The 17,028-nt window shown below is 38.4% G+C and overlaps 1 protein-coding gene across 5 annotated transcripts in view; it reads right to left on the bottom strand.

Moving 5' to 3' along the window:
* The window catches only part of PIBF1 (progesterone immunomodulatory binding factor 1), a 222,445-nt gene that overhangs the window by 150,711 nt on the left and 54,706 nt on the right, over positions 1-17,028 (bottom strand). The gene's annotated exons all lie outside the window — the stretch shown is intronic.

Raw genomic sequence — 17,028 nt, 5'->3', positions numbered from 1 at the left:
CTTCAGTCGTGTCCGCCTCTTAGCGACCCCATGGACAGCAGCCTACCAGGCTCCTCTGTCCATGGGATTTTCCAGGCAAGAGAGCCAGAGTGGGGTGCTAGTGCCTTCTCTGCATAATGTAATGAGGTAGGTATAACTACCAAGATATTATCCACAAGAAAGCTGAGGTTTTGAGAAGCTAGTAAATATAAAATACAATTTCACAGTAAGAGATATAGAGAGATATGATATAGAGATCAAAAAAATCCAAATGGAAATGGAGTTTGGTATATGAGCAAGAGAACTGATGAACTGATGGATCCCGGGTCTCACCTGGAGAGGAAAGGAAGAGAACACAGCAGGACTGAGATTAGAAGGCAAGGGACAAAGGACTTGAGGTCCTGATAAGATAACCCAAAGATTACCTGGAAGTGGTTGTGCAGGCAGGATGGAAGACCAGAAATTGCTGTCAAAGAATGGTGATTCAGAGGTAGAGTAGTGCCTTCAACCTTGGAATTTTAGTTCATAAAATGGAGGGTGTGACATAAGAAGAGCTAAATGAAGCAGAGCTGAGATGAAGGTCAATGTTCATGCAGGGCTCAAGGAAGTATGAGGCCACAGTATTAGTCATTCACTTACAGTGCCGACAATAACAGGAAGTGAAATTGACAAAAAGATACACTGAGTGACAGTTAAGGCATGTCCAAAAGGTGGAAGATAACAACAGTGAGAAATTAGGAGTGATACAACCAGATCAGTTCAGTCACTTCAGTTGCTCATTCATGTCCAACTCTGTGACCCCATCAACTGCAGCACACCAGGATTCCCTGTCCATCACCAACTCCTACAGCCTACACACACTCATGTCCATCGAGTCGGTGATGTCATCCAACCATCTCATCCTCTGTCATTCCCTTCTCCTCCTGCTCTCAATCTTTCCCAGCATCAGGGTCTGTTCATATGAGTCACTTCTTCACATCAGGTAGCCAAAGTATGAGAGTTTCAGCTTCATCATCAGTCCTTCCTAAAATTCAGAATATTCAGGACTAATTTCCTTCAGGATGGACTGGTTGGATGTCCTTGCAGTCCAAAGGACTCTCAAGAGTCTTCTTCAACACCACAGTTCAAAAGCATCAATTCTTCAGTGCTCAGCTTTCTTTATGGTGCAACTCTCACAACCATACATGATTATTGGGAAAACCGTAGCCTTGACTAGACAGAACTTTGTTGGCAAAGTAATGTCTCTGCTTTTTAATATGCTGTCTAGGTTGGTATAACTTTTCTTCCAAGGAGTAAGCGTCTGTTAATTTCATGGCTGCAGTCACCATCTGCAGTGATTTTGGAGCTCAAAAAAATAAAGTCTGCCACTGTTTCCATTGTTTCCCCATCTATTGGCAAGGTCTGGCACTAGGTGAGTGATCACACCATCATGATTATCTGGGTTATGAAGATCTTTTTTGTACAGTTATTCTGTGTATTCTTGCCACCTCTTCTTAATATCTTCTGCTTCTGTTAGGTCCATACCATTTCTGTCCTTTATTGAGCCCATCTTTGTAGGAAATGTTCCCTTGGTATCTGTAATTTTCTTGAAGAGATCTCTGGTCTTTCCCATTCTATTGTTTTCCTCTATTTCTTTGAACTGATCACTGAGGAAAGCTTTCTTATCTCTCCTTGCTATTTTTGGAACTTTGCATTCAAATGGGTATATCTTTTTTTTTTTCTCCTTTTGTTTTGCTTCTCTTCTTTTCACAGCTATTTGTAAGGTCTCCTCAGACAGCCATTTTGCTTTTTTGCATTTCTTTTTCTTGGGGATGGTCTTGATCCCTGTCTCCTGTAATGTCACGAACCTCCATCTATAGTTCATCAGATACTCTATCAGATCTAGTCCCTTAAATCTATTTCTCACTTCCACTGTATAATTGTTATGGATTTGATTTAGGTCATACCTGAATGGTCTAGTGGTTTCCCCACTTTCTTCAATTTCAGTCTGAATTTGGCAATAAGGAGTTCATGATCTGAGCCACAGTCAGCTCCCGGTCTTGTTTTTGCTGACTGTATAGAGCTTCTCCATCTTTGGCTGCAAAGAATATAATCAGTCTGATTTCAGTGTTGACCATCTGGTGATGTCCATGTGTAGAGTCATCTCTTGTGTTGCTGGAAGAGGGTGTTTGCTATGACCAGTGCATTCTCTTGGCAAAACTCTATTAGCCTTTGACCTGCTTCATTCTGTACTCCAAGGCCAAATTTGCCTGTTACTCCAGGTGTTTCCTGACTTGCTACTTTTGCATTCCAGTCCCCTATAATGAAAAGGACATCTTTTTTGGGTGTTAGTTCTAGAAGGTCTTGTAGGTCTTCATAGAACCATTCAACTTCAGCTTCTTCAGCCTTACTGATCGGGGCATAGGCTTGGATTACAGTGATATTGAATGGTTTGCCTTGGAAACGAACAGAGATTATTCTGTCGTTTCCGAGATTGCATCCAAGTACTGCATTGTGGACTCTCTTGTTGACTATGATGGCTACTCCATTTTCTCTAAGGGATTCTTGCCCACAGTAGTAGATATAATGGTCATCTGAGTTAAATTCACCCATTCTAGACCATTTTAGTTTGCTGATTCCTAAAATGTTGATGTTCACTCTTGTCATCTCCTGTTTGACTACTTCCAATTTGCTTTGACTCATGAACCTAACATTCCAGGTTCCTATGCAATATTGCTCTTTACAGCGTTGGATCTTGCTTCCATCACCAGTCACATCCACAGCTGGGTGTTGTTTTTGCTTTGGCTCTTTACTTCATTCTTTCTGGAGTTCTTTCTCCACTGATCTCCAGTAGCATATTGTGCACCCACCGACATGGGGAGTTCATCTTTGAGCGTCCTATCTTTTTGCCTTTTCATTTATTTATTTATTACTATATTTATATAATAAATAAATATTTATTATTTATTTATTTATTCATGAACAGCATGAACAGTATATAGCTAGATAGGGGCCTTCAAAAATCAAATCCTATTTGGTTTTTTATCATAGTAGAAGTTTGGATCAAGAAAAATACCAACAGTAAGTTTCTTTCAGAGTCATTCAATTTTTTTTTTAAATCCTCTTCTCTAATAGAGCTATAACATTAATAAATTTGGAGTATAATGTAAATGATTGTGTTCACTTAATCCCTAGAAATCCTTGGTGTCATATTTTCTAATCTACTTTACGGTTGAGTAAATTGTTTAGAGGGCTTAAATCCCTGGGTCCAAGTAGGAGTTTTAGTGTTAAAGCCATAATGTGAGCTCAGCTCACTCCAAAGTGAGTATTTTCTACATTATATCACCTGTCTCCCATAAAGAACAGGACTGGATATTAGAATTTGGTTTTTATTACTGATGGAGAATGTCAGGAGGGAGCCACGAAAACCCACACAATTTAAATAAATCTATCTAATAACTATTAGACAGAAATGTTTAGGGGTCATATTTGTTGTGTCAGTGGCTTGATGTCATCTTTTGTACAGTGATGCTAACAAGAAATTCAAAATTCAGAAAGTGTCAACAAATAGAGATTCATTAGTAAAATATCTTATGAGCCAGAAATAAAATAATTAAAAAAAAAACTGGAGTATAGACAATTCTTACTAAATAGAAAATAGCTTCTGCATATTATTATCTAAGTGGAGGTATCTTTTAAAATATACATCACAAAATTGCATGTCATTATTTTCTGGTATCATCTTGATTGCAAAGACTTTCAAAAATATTCAATTATTACCAAATTAATTGAGATACAAAATTTTTAATTTTATAGTTAGAATGATATCCTCAGAATATATTAAACACACATATTTTTCATCACTAAATGATCTACATATTTTAGTTATTCTGTCATTATGAGATTTATATTATATGATTATCTCAATGCAAATAGATGTTAAGTAAAAAACAATTCTTAGAAAAATTGTGAATATATTATATACCTGTTTTTATGACCCATGCTCTTTCAAACTCCAGCTGGTTTGACAAAATACCAGAAGGACTGATTCCTGCCACAGGTAAACTAATCCAAAACTGTTTGCAATTTTCATTTCTCAAATACTATATAGTTTTTTTTTTAATCCTAGAAGTTATTTCAGTTGCAAAATTCCAAGTAGATACATTTACAGTACTAATTAATCATAAAAGCTTAGTTGGTAGGTGGAAAAGCTGAAGCCTCTAACTATATTTCCTTTACTGCAGAAATGGACATTAGAAATAAAAAGCAAACCTAATAATCAGATTTACCATAGTGATCACTTGAAATATATAGAAATATGGAATCACTATGGGCTTCCCTGGTGGCTTAGACCGTAAAGAATTCGCCTCTGACGCAGGAGACTGAGGTTCCATCTCTGGGTCGGGAAGACCTCCTGGAGAAGGGAATGGCAATCCACTCTGGCATTCTTGCCTGGAGAATCCCATGGACGGAGGAGCCTGGTGGGCTATAGTACACTGGGTTGCAAAGAGTCAGATACGACTGAGCAACTAAGCACGCATGCATGCATGGAATCCCTAAGCTGTGTAACAGGAACTAACATAGTATTGTAGGTCATCATACCACAGAAACAAACAAGCCAACAAACTTATAGGAAAAAAAAGATCAGGGTACATGAGTTGGGGCAGGGGGAGTGGTAGGAGGAGGGGAAATTGGATGAAAGTGGCCAAATGGTACAAACTTCCAGTTATAAGGTAAACAAGTACTAGTAATGTGCCTGCATGCTAAGTCACTTCAGTCATGTCCAACTCTTTGAGATCCCATGGATTACAATCTGCCAGGCTCCTCTGTCCATGGGATTCTCCAGGCAAGAACACTGGAGTGGGTTGCCATGCCCTTCTCCAGGGGATTTTCCCAACCCAGGGATCAAACTTGCATCTCTGTAATGTACAATATGATAAATATAATTAGCACTGTTGTATGTTACATATAAAAGTTAAGAGAATAAATCCTAAGAGTTCTCATCAGTTCAGTTCAGTTCAGATGCTCAGTTGTGTCTGACTCTTTGCGACCCCATGGACTGCAGTACATCAGGCTTTCCTGTCCATCACCAACTCCTGGAGCTTACTCAAACTCATGTCCATTGAGTCAGTGATGCCATTTCTTTAATTTTCTATCTATGTGAAATGATGGGTGTTTACTTAACTTCATGTGGTCATCTCTTCATGATGTATAAAAGTCAAATCATTATGCTATATACCTTAACGTTATACAGTGCTGTGTCGATTATATCTCGGTAAAACTGGAAGAGAAAGCAAGAAAGTCTGTATCCAACTAATTATCACTGAAGTGAAGTGAAGTGAAAGTCGCTCAGTTGTGGCCAACTCTTTGTGACCCCATGGACTATACAGTCCATGGAATTCTCCAGACCAGAATACTGGAGTGGGTAGCTGTTCCCTTCTCCAGGGGATCTTCCCAACCCGGGGATCGAACCCAGCTCTCTTTCACTACAGGAGGTTTCTTTACCAGCTGAGCCACCAGGGAAACTGACTATCATTAGTGCTATATTAATGCATAAACAAGTTCTATGGCCACAAAGAAGAGGAGTTGTTTATTTTTAACCAGAGGAACAGATGAGTGAATGAAAGACATGTAAGTTGGCCCTTGAAGGACCAATAAATAAAGTTAACTCAAAAAAAGAAAAAGAAAATGAATGGGAGAAAGTGCTTGAAACTCAAGTTTCTACCAACAAGTCTTCCCACAGGTGTCTGCTGGTAAGATTTCTGTGTAAACTGGTCTTATCAGGTACCACGCCTTCCATATCCTGCCACAACCTGCATACTTCAGTAAGAAACAGCACAATTCCTTTTAACATAAAGATTAGAGATACTTCCTTTAATGATATGAATTGACATTCAATGTTTTAGTCCGGGAGAGAAACTGTGCAATTCTTCCACTGACAATAACAGTAACAGTAGCAGAGAGTGCTCATGCTGTACTAGGAACTTCGCCAGGCACTGTACATATATTAATAATAACTCATCTAACCTTCACAACAACCCCACAAAGTATAGACAGGTTGTATCATTATCTCCATAATACAAAGGACAAGACTGAAACACAGAGAAGTTAAGTATGTGCCTAAACAGTCACATGGTAAATAAACTCTGGAGCCCAAATTTGAACCCAAACCGTACGGTGCTCGGGTCCATGCTCTTCATCACACTAGGCCGCCTCTCTGAAGAGTACCCTTGTCTCACAGAGATCTTCTCTTTGGGAAATCTTGTCATTGTGAGATTTATATTATATGATTATCTCCTAATGCAAATAGATGTTAAGTCAGAAACAATTCTTAGAATAATTGTGACTATACTATACATTTGTGTTTATGGTCCATGTTCTTGCAAACTCAAGCTGGTCTGATGAAACACCAGATGGATTGATTCCTGTCACAGCTAAGACTGTAACTGCCATGTAACTAATAAACTATCCACTTGAAAATGTTAAATGTATTAGAAAATGTAAAAGAAATACAATTACAGAACAAATAGCAGGAACTCAAATGTTCTTCAAAAGACAAACTTGAAAAATTAAGAGCATGAACAAGCTAATGGAGTTAAAATTTTCGAAGTTCAAACTGAGTACATATAATCAAATATAATAACAGAGAAAGATGTTGGAAGGTGGCCAACATTATAGCAAATGTTTTAAATTACACAAATTCAAATATTTCATCCTTAGAAATGCTTTTTAGAAAGCTAGCATTTGATTCCTAAACTGTTTTTCATAATTCTTTCATGTTGCTTCCTACTAACTCCATCTTCCATACACATGTGCTTATCTCTTCCCATCATTCTATATTTGCATGTGGGAGGTCAATTGAGAGGAAAGGTAGTAGAAAAGGGAAAAGAAATCTTATCAATTCCATGCAAAATGCAAAAAAAAAAAAAAAGTAAATAGCCTAGTATTATCATTTATGTCCAAATAATATACCTTTCAACTTAGGTGCTTTTTGAGTGCAAGAAGGTGCTGTTAATAATTATGCCAGGGACTTCCCTGATGGTCCAGTGGTTAAGAATCTGCCTGCCAATGCATGGGATGTGGGTTCGATCCCTCGTTGAGGAACTAAGATCCCATATGCCACAGAGCAACTAAGTCCATGTGCCGCAACAACTGTGTCTGCATGCTCTAGAGTCCAAGCGCCACAACAAGAGAAGCCTGGGCACCACAGCGAAGACCCAGCATAGCCAAAAACAAAAAAAATATGATTATGCCAAAGAAATAGGCATAAACCAGGACTTCTATGGAAAAAAAACTGGAAGATATCACTTAAATTATAACATTCAAACAATAAACTTTAAGAGTTAAGTTCTTAACTATTTCTCCAACAAAAGAATTTAACTGTTACAACAAAATAGGTATATTTCATATGCAACCTAGTGTATTTGGGCAGAGATGACTTCGAACATGTAAGTTTATCCAAAAGTATGGGCTTTTGTGGCTTCTATGGCTCAGTGGTAAAGAACCCTCCTGCCAATGCAAGAGACATGGGTTTGATCCCTGGTCTGGGAAGATTTCCTGGAGAAGGAAATGACAACCCACTTCAGGGTTCTTTTTTTTTAATTATTATTTTTAATTGGAAGATAATTGCTTTACAATACTGTGTTGGTTTCTGCCACACATCAACATGAATCAGCCATAGGCATACATATGTCCCCTCTCTCTTGAATCTCTCCCCCACTCCCAAGCCTATCCTACCCTTCTAGGTAGTCACTTGGGGAGCACTCTAGCAGTCTTGCCTGGGAAATCCCATGGACAAAGGAGCCTGGCAGGCTACAGACCATGAGGTTGGAGAAGAGTTGGACACGACTTAATGACTGAATAACAATAATAATCTCACAACTGAAATCTGCAAACCTCAGTACAAAACATACAATAATACTAGAGTTCTGCACAGGAAGGAATGTATTTTCTTACTTTTTTAGCAGCAAGATACATTTGATAAAGTTTCATGGTATCAATAGGCCAAACTGAAAAACATACTTGGAAAGTGGTAAGAAGAATGTGACAAGAAGGAGAAAAACTTTAGGAACTTTTAGAATTCTAATAGGAAAAAATTAGAATCTGACAATGCCAAGAGCATGTGTTAGTCTGAATAAACATTGCAAATGCCTCAGAACTTGAAACTGACCAAGGATACATAGCAAAAGAAACATGGTCATCAGAAGACTTCAGCAAGCGTGACTAAGCAACCCATTCTCCTCCTTCCGTCTCCATATAAAAATATTTTTGTTTAATAAAAATGAACATATTTTTTCTAGTTGGAACAAAAAAAGGACTGAGACTGGCTGTTTATAAGCTTACTTATTAGAAAAGCATCTGAATTAATCTCCTCTACCTTCAGATTCTTCCTCCAGGACAAAACATACAACTGCTCATTTGTATTTGTTTTTAAGATGGCATGAAATAAAAGAATTCTAAGTGGATTATCTGCTATTATACAATCAATGGCTGATAACCTGTTCTTTAATTAATATAGATAGTTGACAAGTGAATGAACAGGACATGAAAAAAAAGAGCAAAGTAGAAATTTTATATAACATACTTTCTTGGGGGAAGCTAGGCATTCTAAGAGTGGAAACTTACTGAGATTATTGTCAAACGAACAAGCTAGACTTTTCTTCCTTTTATGTTAGCTGGTTCCCAAGTAGATTTTTTTGATTTTATAGATGTGAAAATTTCAGCCAAAAGTAGATAAATGATCTTTTAAAATTATAAAAATGGTAAGTACCAAAATGCAAAACACTTGTTCCATTAATGTGCTGAGGTTTAACAAGTAGCTGATGGAATAAAATGGAATATATTAAAATGAAACTAGGTGACTCTGGTGGACGGTTAACTGAGTGACTATAAATGTCAATTGCCAAGCTAGGTCCTGTAAATCCATCTTATAAATCTTGTCCAGGTTTTCATTTCATCTAAACTCATAGTCTGATTTCTCTAAAGTAGGAATAAATCATTCTTTCACTAAACAAGTATTTACTGAGCACTTACTATAAATCAGACATTGGCACAGGGGAGTGTAACACTGAACAACAGATGAAAGTCCTTACTCATATGGAGATTACATTTTAGTAGGAAAGAAACCAAACATATGCCAGTAGGTCCTAAGTTCTTGGAGAAAAATAAAGCAGAGAAGGGGCTAATGAGTGTGGGTGAGCAAGTACAGGAGAAGAGGGGGCTTCCATAGTTTTAAACAGACTCGTCAGGAAAAATGGAGAGAGCAAGTGACATCTGAAGGTGTGGAGAGGGTGAGGAGATAGGGCTCCAGGACATCCAGAAGTGGTCGTTAAGCAGCGGGAACTGTAAATACAAAGGAGGTGGGAAACATGCCTAACAGTCAGAGGACGAGGAGGCAAGGTGAGTAGGCGAGTGCTTAGAACAGAGGCTGTGAAAGAAACGTGGGGATACCAGGCATAGATCACGTAGTTATCAGAGGTCATATTAATCACTTATTATTTTGTTTTTAATCATTTAAACTTTGATGGAGTAAGATGGAATGCCTTTTTACCTGAGCAGAGGAGTGATCCAATTTGACCTACTATTTAACAGGAACACAGAAGGAAGATTTGTGACCACTTAAGGGGTTCTTGCAGTAATCAGAGCAAGAGATAATGGTCACTTGAACTGAGGCTATATCTGTGAGATGATAAAAGATCAATAAATTCTGAAGACATAATCAAAAGGATCTTAGAATGAATAAAACATGGAAAATAAGAAAGAGATTTTGAAAAGGATCTCAAGGTTTTTGGTCTGAGCGAGAAGACTAGAGTTGTCTTTAATTGCACTGGGTCAGACTGGGGCAGGAAGAAGGCAATGGCACCCCACCCCAGTACTCTCGCCTGGAAAATCCCATGGACGGAGGAGCCTGGCAGGCTGCAGTCCATGGGGTTGCGAAGAGTCGGACACGACTGAGCGACTTCACTTTCACTTTTCCTTTCATGCACTGGAGAAGGAAATGGCAACCCACTCCAGTGTTCTTGCCTGGAGAATCCCAGGGGTGGGGGAGCCTGGTGGGCTGCCATCTATGGGGTCGCACAGAGTCAGACACGACTGAAGTGACTTAGCAGCAGCAACAGACTGAGGCAGAGCTAGGATGGAGGGACAGAAGTTTGCTTCTAGACACGTTGAATTAAAGATCAGCTTATTACATAACCAAGTGGAAACGCCATGGAAGCAGCTACCAAAGATGTCGAGGAGACGGGGAGGACCAGTAAAGAAAATGAGGACAGCCAGCGAGGAAGGGCAAAAGTCACGGTGCGGGATCCTGGAAGGCAGTTAGACTATGTTTCTAGGAAGAGGGAGTAATCAACTGTATTCAACATTGCTGTGGTCAAGTAAGATGAGAACTAAGAACCTGACCACTACACTTTGGGCAACATGGTCTCTGGGGGCTTTGGTAAGAGTAGCTTTGTTAGACTGGTATGGGGGAAGAGGACAAAGCTTGCTAGTGAACTTTTAAAATGGGGTAAAGAATGAATAGTCATGTACGGATGTGAGAGTTGGACAATGAAAAAGGCTGAGTGTCGAAGAATTGATGCTTTTGAACTGTGGTGCTGAGGAAGACTCTTGAGAGTCCCTGGACAGCAAGGAGATCGAACCAGTCAATCCTAAAGGAAATCAACCCTGAATATTCACTGGAAGTACTGATGCTTAAGCTGAAGCTCCAATACTTTGGCCACCTGAGGCGAAGAGCCAACTCACTGGAAACGACCCTGATGCTGGGAAAGATTGAAGGCAGGAGGAGAGGGGGACGAGAGGGGATGAGATGGTTGGCATCACTGACATGAATTTGAATAAACTCTGGGAGATGGTGAAGGACAGGGAAGCCTGGCGTGCTGCAGTCCATGGGGACACCAAGAGTAGGACACGACTGACTGACAACAACAAAAAATGAGCATATAACCTCTTTGCAGGAATCTGGCCGCAAAGCAGAGCAACAAACGGGGACAGTGGTTAGAAATGGGGGTTAGGGTGGGAGGTGGAGGTACAGAGGTTTTTTAAAGAGAGGAGAAACAAAATGCTTATACATGGGGAAAAGGGGGAAACTGCTAGTGTAGGAGACAGAAGGGAGAACTGCTGGAGTGTGCCCTTGTGCAGCAGAGAGGGGACTGGCTCTAATTACAGGTGCAGAGCCTGGGACTCAGGAGAGGAGTCTCAGAGAGGCAGGCCCTGTCAAAAAATACCATTTTATAGAAAAATAAAAGTCTCTTCTCTAATTTTCAAAATTACAAATGCTTTTATACAGTTCTCATAATTCACACTCAGCTTTCAAGTGTGAAGTAGGGTTTGTGTGCGTATGTGCATGCTAAGTTGCTTTAGTCATGTCCAACCCTTTGAGACCCTGTGGACTGTAGCCCACCAGGCTCCTCTGTCCATGGGGATTCTCTAGGCAAAAATACTGGAGCAAATTGCCATGCCCTCCTCCAGGGGATCTTCCTGAACCTGGATCAAGTCCCCATCTCTTAAGTCTCCTGCACTGGCAGGCAGATTCTTTTATCACTAGCACCACCTGTGAAGCCTTCAAGATTTGCAAATTCTCTGAAAAGGCTGAGATTCTTTCCCCAAAACATTATCACTAAAATTAGTTTCAGTAAGAAATTTTTTGTCAATTTTCATAGCCTTGGCCAGTAAGATGGGAATCTTCATTACATTATAGAGTCAGAGGTGTCTAGTTTCACCAGTTAAAATGTCTACAATTACAGAAAAATCACAACCTCTCAGTGTCTCAGTTTCTACAGTGTAAAATGGAGATATTAAAACCTACAACCTCATAAAATGCTCCATTTAATTCTCTCTACAATGTATGTGATACATCTATTTATGCACACTCAATAAATAGTAGCTATAGTTAGTATGTAATCTAAATATGAAAATCTAGGGGAGGGGAGAGATAGGTGTATGAGATTAAAAGACACAAACTACTATGTATAAAATAAATAAGCAATAAGAATGTATTGTACCGCACAGGGAACTATAGCCATGATTTTGTGATTACTTTGCATTGATATGATCTATTAAAAAGGCTGAATTATTATGCTGTATACCAGAAGCTGATATAATGCAAGTCAATTATACTCAATAAAAAATTTTAAAAACATGAAGGTATTCATTTACAGAATGACAATTAGGGCAATGCTTCCCAAGATTTTTTATTGTATAAAAATAAAACAATAATATTTGTAAGAGTATCCTGGGGAAAACAGAGAAAACTGCTACAGAAGCTTCAGCAGCTTAAGATCCCTTCTTGCCTCAGGGTCTTTCCTGAGGGCTGAGGGGAACTACATCTGGGGCACAGTAGAGAAAATTCCTAGTTATAAACTCTGTGATCTTATTGTTGAAAGACACTCAAAAAGACACAAACAGGTGGAGAGATGTTCTGTGCTCATGGACTGGAAGAATTAACGTTGTCGAAATGTCCTTATTACCTAGAGCAGTCTAAAGCTCAAGGTAATCCCTATCAAAACCCCAAGGATATTTTTTCACAGAAACAGAACAAAACTTTCTAAAAATCACACAGACCCACAAAAGATCTCTAACAGCCAAAGCAATCCTGAGAAAAAGGAACACAACTGTAGGCATCACACATCCTGCCTTCGACCTATACTCCAAAGCCACGGTAATCAAAACAGAATGGTACTGGCAGAAAAACAGATATATGGATCAGTGTGACAAAATAGAGAGCCCAGAAATAAACTGACACATGTGGGATGACAAAGGAGCAAAGAACATACAGTAGAGAAAGGACTGCCTCCTCAACAAATGGTGTTGTGAAAACTGGACAGCCACATGCAAAAAACTATTTCACATCATAAACAAAATTTACTCAAAATGGATTAAAAATCTGAATGTAAGACCTGAAACCATAAAACTCTTCAAAGAAAACATAAGCAGTATGCTCTTTGACATCAGTCTTAGCAATATTTTTCCAGATATGTCTTTTCAGGCAAGGGAAACAAAGGCAAAAATAAACAAATAGATAACATTAAATTAATAACCTGCACAGTGAAGAAAATCATCAATAACACAACAGTGATCCTACTGAATGGGAGAAGATGTTTGTAAATGATACACACAATATAAGGGATTAATATACAAAATATATAAAGAACTCATACAACTCAATAACAAAAAACAACCCAAATAAAAATGGGCAGAAGAGCTTAACAGACATTTTTCAAAGGAAGACATACAGGTGCTCAATAGGTACATGAAAAGATGTTCAAAATCATCAATTATTAGAGAAACGCAAAGCAAAACCACAACGAGCTATTACCTTACACCTGACAAGAACAACTATTATCAAAAAGACAAGAAATAACAAGTGTTGAAGAGGATGTGGAGAAAACGGACCCCTTAATCACTGTTGGTGGGAATGTAAATTGGTGCAGCCACTATGGAAGACAGTATGAAGATTCTTCAAAAAACTAAGAATAGAACTCCCATATGATCCAGTTATCTCACTTTTGGATATATAGTCTAAGAACAAGAAAACACTAATTTGAACACACACACACACACACACACACACACACACACACAATGGAATAGTACTCAGCAATAAAAAAGAGATGAAATCTTGCCATTTGCAATAACATGGATGGACCTTGAGGTTATTATGCCAAATGAAGTATGTCAGATGGAGAAAGACAAATATTGTATGATCTAACTCATAGGTGGACTATAAAAAACTAGTAAATAAATAAAAACAAAGTAAATGAACAAACCAAACCAAACAGAAACAAACACAAACATACAGAGAACAGTGTGGTGGTTACTAGAGGAGAAAGGGAAGGGAAGGGCAAAATGGGTAAAAGTGACCAACTGTATGATGACAGATGAAAAACAAAGTTTTGGTGGTGAGCATGTTGCAGGGTATCTGTATACACCGCTGTACACAAGTAGATATACACTGCTGTATCCATGAAACTGTATATAATGTCATAAATCAAATGCTACCCCAATAATAATAAAACAAATAATAAAATTAAAATTGTCTTAATGAACAACAGACAAACAATATGATCTTAGAGAAGGTACTTTGGAGCTTGATCGGAGCTGTCATATCTGTAAAACATCAGGAATTAATTATCTTCCTTTCTCAATTTTGTTTATAACCTTGAGTTAATGGCCATGTCTAACTAGTCATCTCTCTGAGACTAGAACAGAATAGAGACTCAGCAGAAGAGATGAGTCATTCTTATTCACTTCCTGCCAATCACCAGGTCTTGTCAATTCTACTATAAATATTCTTTCAACTTTTATTTTCTCTTTCCATTTTTCATATTCACTTAAATTTTGCAACTGTCTCCTAACCAATCTTCCTGCCTTCACGTCCTTTACAATCACAATCCACCTTACACTGCAACTGTGGTTACAAAAAACTGAATATATCATGTCACTCTTTTACTATAAAATCTCCTAAAATAACCTGACAACAGAACATTTAAAAATCTGACCCTATTCTTCAGCCAGCCTCTCTCACCGTCCTATGAACTAAACAGTGCAGGCAAATCTAAGTCTTTGCATAACTCAAACTCTCACTGCTTCATACCTGGAACACCCTAAACACCTTGAGAATTCTTAAATATCATTAATTAAGCAGTGAACGCCTGCGGTAATCACCTACAGGGCATAAATAAAACAATGTACAATAAGAAATAGCTAATAATAAAACTTCATTTACAATTATTTGAGATGTTATCTGTAAAGCCACATACTTTCAGAATAGTCTAACTGCAAAGACAGTATGAATATGGTTAAGTTTTTTCATAAAAGAACTTTAAAAATATACAGGGCGTCCCTGGCAGTCCAGTGGTTTAAGACTCCACGCTCTAGACTCCATGTTCCCATTGCAGGGAGCATGAGTTCAACCCCTGGTGGGAAGACCCCCCTGTCATGTGGCATGTTCCCCCCAACACCCCGCCCCATATCTGTTAAGATATGAGTGAAAGAAGTATGCTTGTTTAAGTGCTAATGAGGGCATACACTTCTCAAATCACGAACGAAATCCCTGTACACTAGTTGCAATTCACCTATTGTAATGTGTTATGTATACTCAACTAACTTTTGTAAATAAACAGATCCAAGATTCAAAGGTGCTTATCACTCTGAGATTCTACGCAAAACTTAAGTCTTCTATTTCTTTAAATTTCTTCTTGAGTACTTTGGAAAATGATAAATTGTGGTCAAGATGGTTTTCAGTGATATGGTGGGAAAATAAAATCACTAAAGCAATACTAATTGTTACACTTAAAAGCATATTTTTGATCTCCTTTTCCCTACTGCCTTCCCCCTTTTAAATAACTGTAAAGCAATTTGCATTTTCATATTTTTCTGTGCAGAAAAAAAAAAAAGAGTATAATGAGCATCTCTCACAAACTCTTCTTTACTCAACTCTTTTTACAGTGTTACTATGCGTATAGCTCTTTCTGTGGTTATAATAATGAATCAGTTTTACATTCCGGAAAAACTTAATCAGCTGAATTTATCTCCTCTTATTTCACCATTTTACAATATTAATCAACAGTAAGTAAGCCATTTAATGCAGAAATTTAGACTGAAACAAATGGCATGCAGACCCTCTATGCTTATATTGTCTTATTTAACAAAAATGGATAAATTCCATGGAAATCAACACTTAAGAATAATTATGTATTTTATAATACTGCCTTTTTAGTGACGATAAACAATTCCAGGGCTTCCCTGGTAGCTCAGATGGTGAAGAACGTGTCGGCAATGAAGGAGACCTGAGTTTGATCCCTGGGTCGGGAAGATCCCTCGGAGAAGGGAATGGCTACCTACTCCAGTATTCTTGCCTGGAGAACTCATGGACAGAGGAGTCTGGTGGGCTGCAGACCACGGGGCTGCAGTCGAACACGACTTGGCAACTGAGCACACAGGCATGCAAACAATTCCATGATGTTACCAGTTTTCTTTTATAATATGCTCATTTTACTTAAACTGTCAACATAGTGGATAAAAGAAATTTTTTAAGCATTTCTCATAAATAAAACGGAGAAGGCCATGGCACCCCACTCCAGTACTCTTGCTTGGAAGATCCCATCGACAGAGGAGCCTGGTGGGCTGCAGTCCATGGGGTTGCAAAGAGTCATACACGACTGAGCAACTTCACTTTCACTTTTCACTTTCATGCACTGGAGAAGGAAATGGCAACCCACTCCAGTGTTCTTGCCTGGAGAATCCCAGGGATGGGGGAGCCTGGTGGGCTGCCATCTATGGGGTCGCACAGAGTCAGACACGACTGAAGCAAATTAGCAGCAGCAGCAGCATAAATAAAAGGTACCTAAATAACTACCATTTATATACAGCTTTATAGTTTATAGTGTACATTTTTTCACATTTTATCTCATTTAGAACTTACAGATCACCCTGTGAAATATACTAGCTCATTTTATATAACAAAAAATTAAACTTCAGTGATATTAAGTAACATATTCACTCAGCTAATAAAGTCGTACAGCCAGAATTTGTCTCATTCCAAATCTCTCTCACACTATACTCCCTGTTCAGGGAATAATGCTTTTCTTCCAAATGCACAAGAGGGTCCTACTAAGTAAGAAGTCTTTTATATAGTAAATCTCACCACTAGAGTGAGTTTCATTCATTATTTCACACAGCTTCCAAGTATCATTTTAAAGAAGAATAAAGTCCAGAAAAAGACAAGAAACCCAAACTCCTAGACTGAGCCAAAGCATGCTATACACATAATAATTCTAAATAAAGTATTTTAGATGTACCAAATACATAAGTTCTCTTTTTGCTTATCTCAGCCATTTCTTAAGTCTTCATCTCTATTTTCTCTTCCCCTTACCTCTCAACCCCTTAACTTCACAAACTACTGGTATGACTGACCACAGAGGCAGATCAAGATTGGATGGAATGAGTTCCATCTTCCTTTTACATCTAAGAAGAGAAAATAAAAGGCACTCTTTCTCTTTATTAAAGTAGCAAAATTACTTCATTAAATCTCAACCCTTCAGTACATATTTTTTTTTTCCCCATTATGGT

Source organism: Cervus elaphus, chromosome 30 (assembly GCF_910594005.1).
Source record: "Cervus elaphus chromosome 30, mCerEla1.1, whole genome shotgun sequence".
Lineage (NCBI taxonomy): Eukaryota > Metazoa > Chordata > Mammalia > Artiodactyla > Cervidae > Cervus > Cervus elaphus.
The sequence above is the reverse complement of the archived record's forward strand: the minus strand, read 5'-3'. Positions and strand labels throughout refer to the sequence as shown.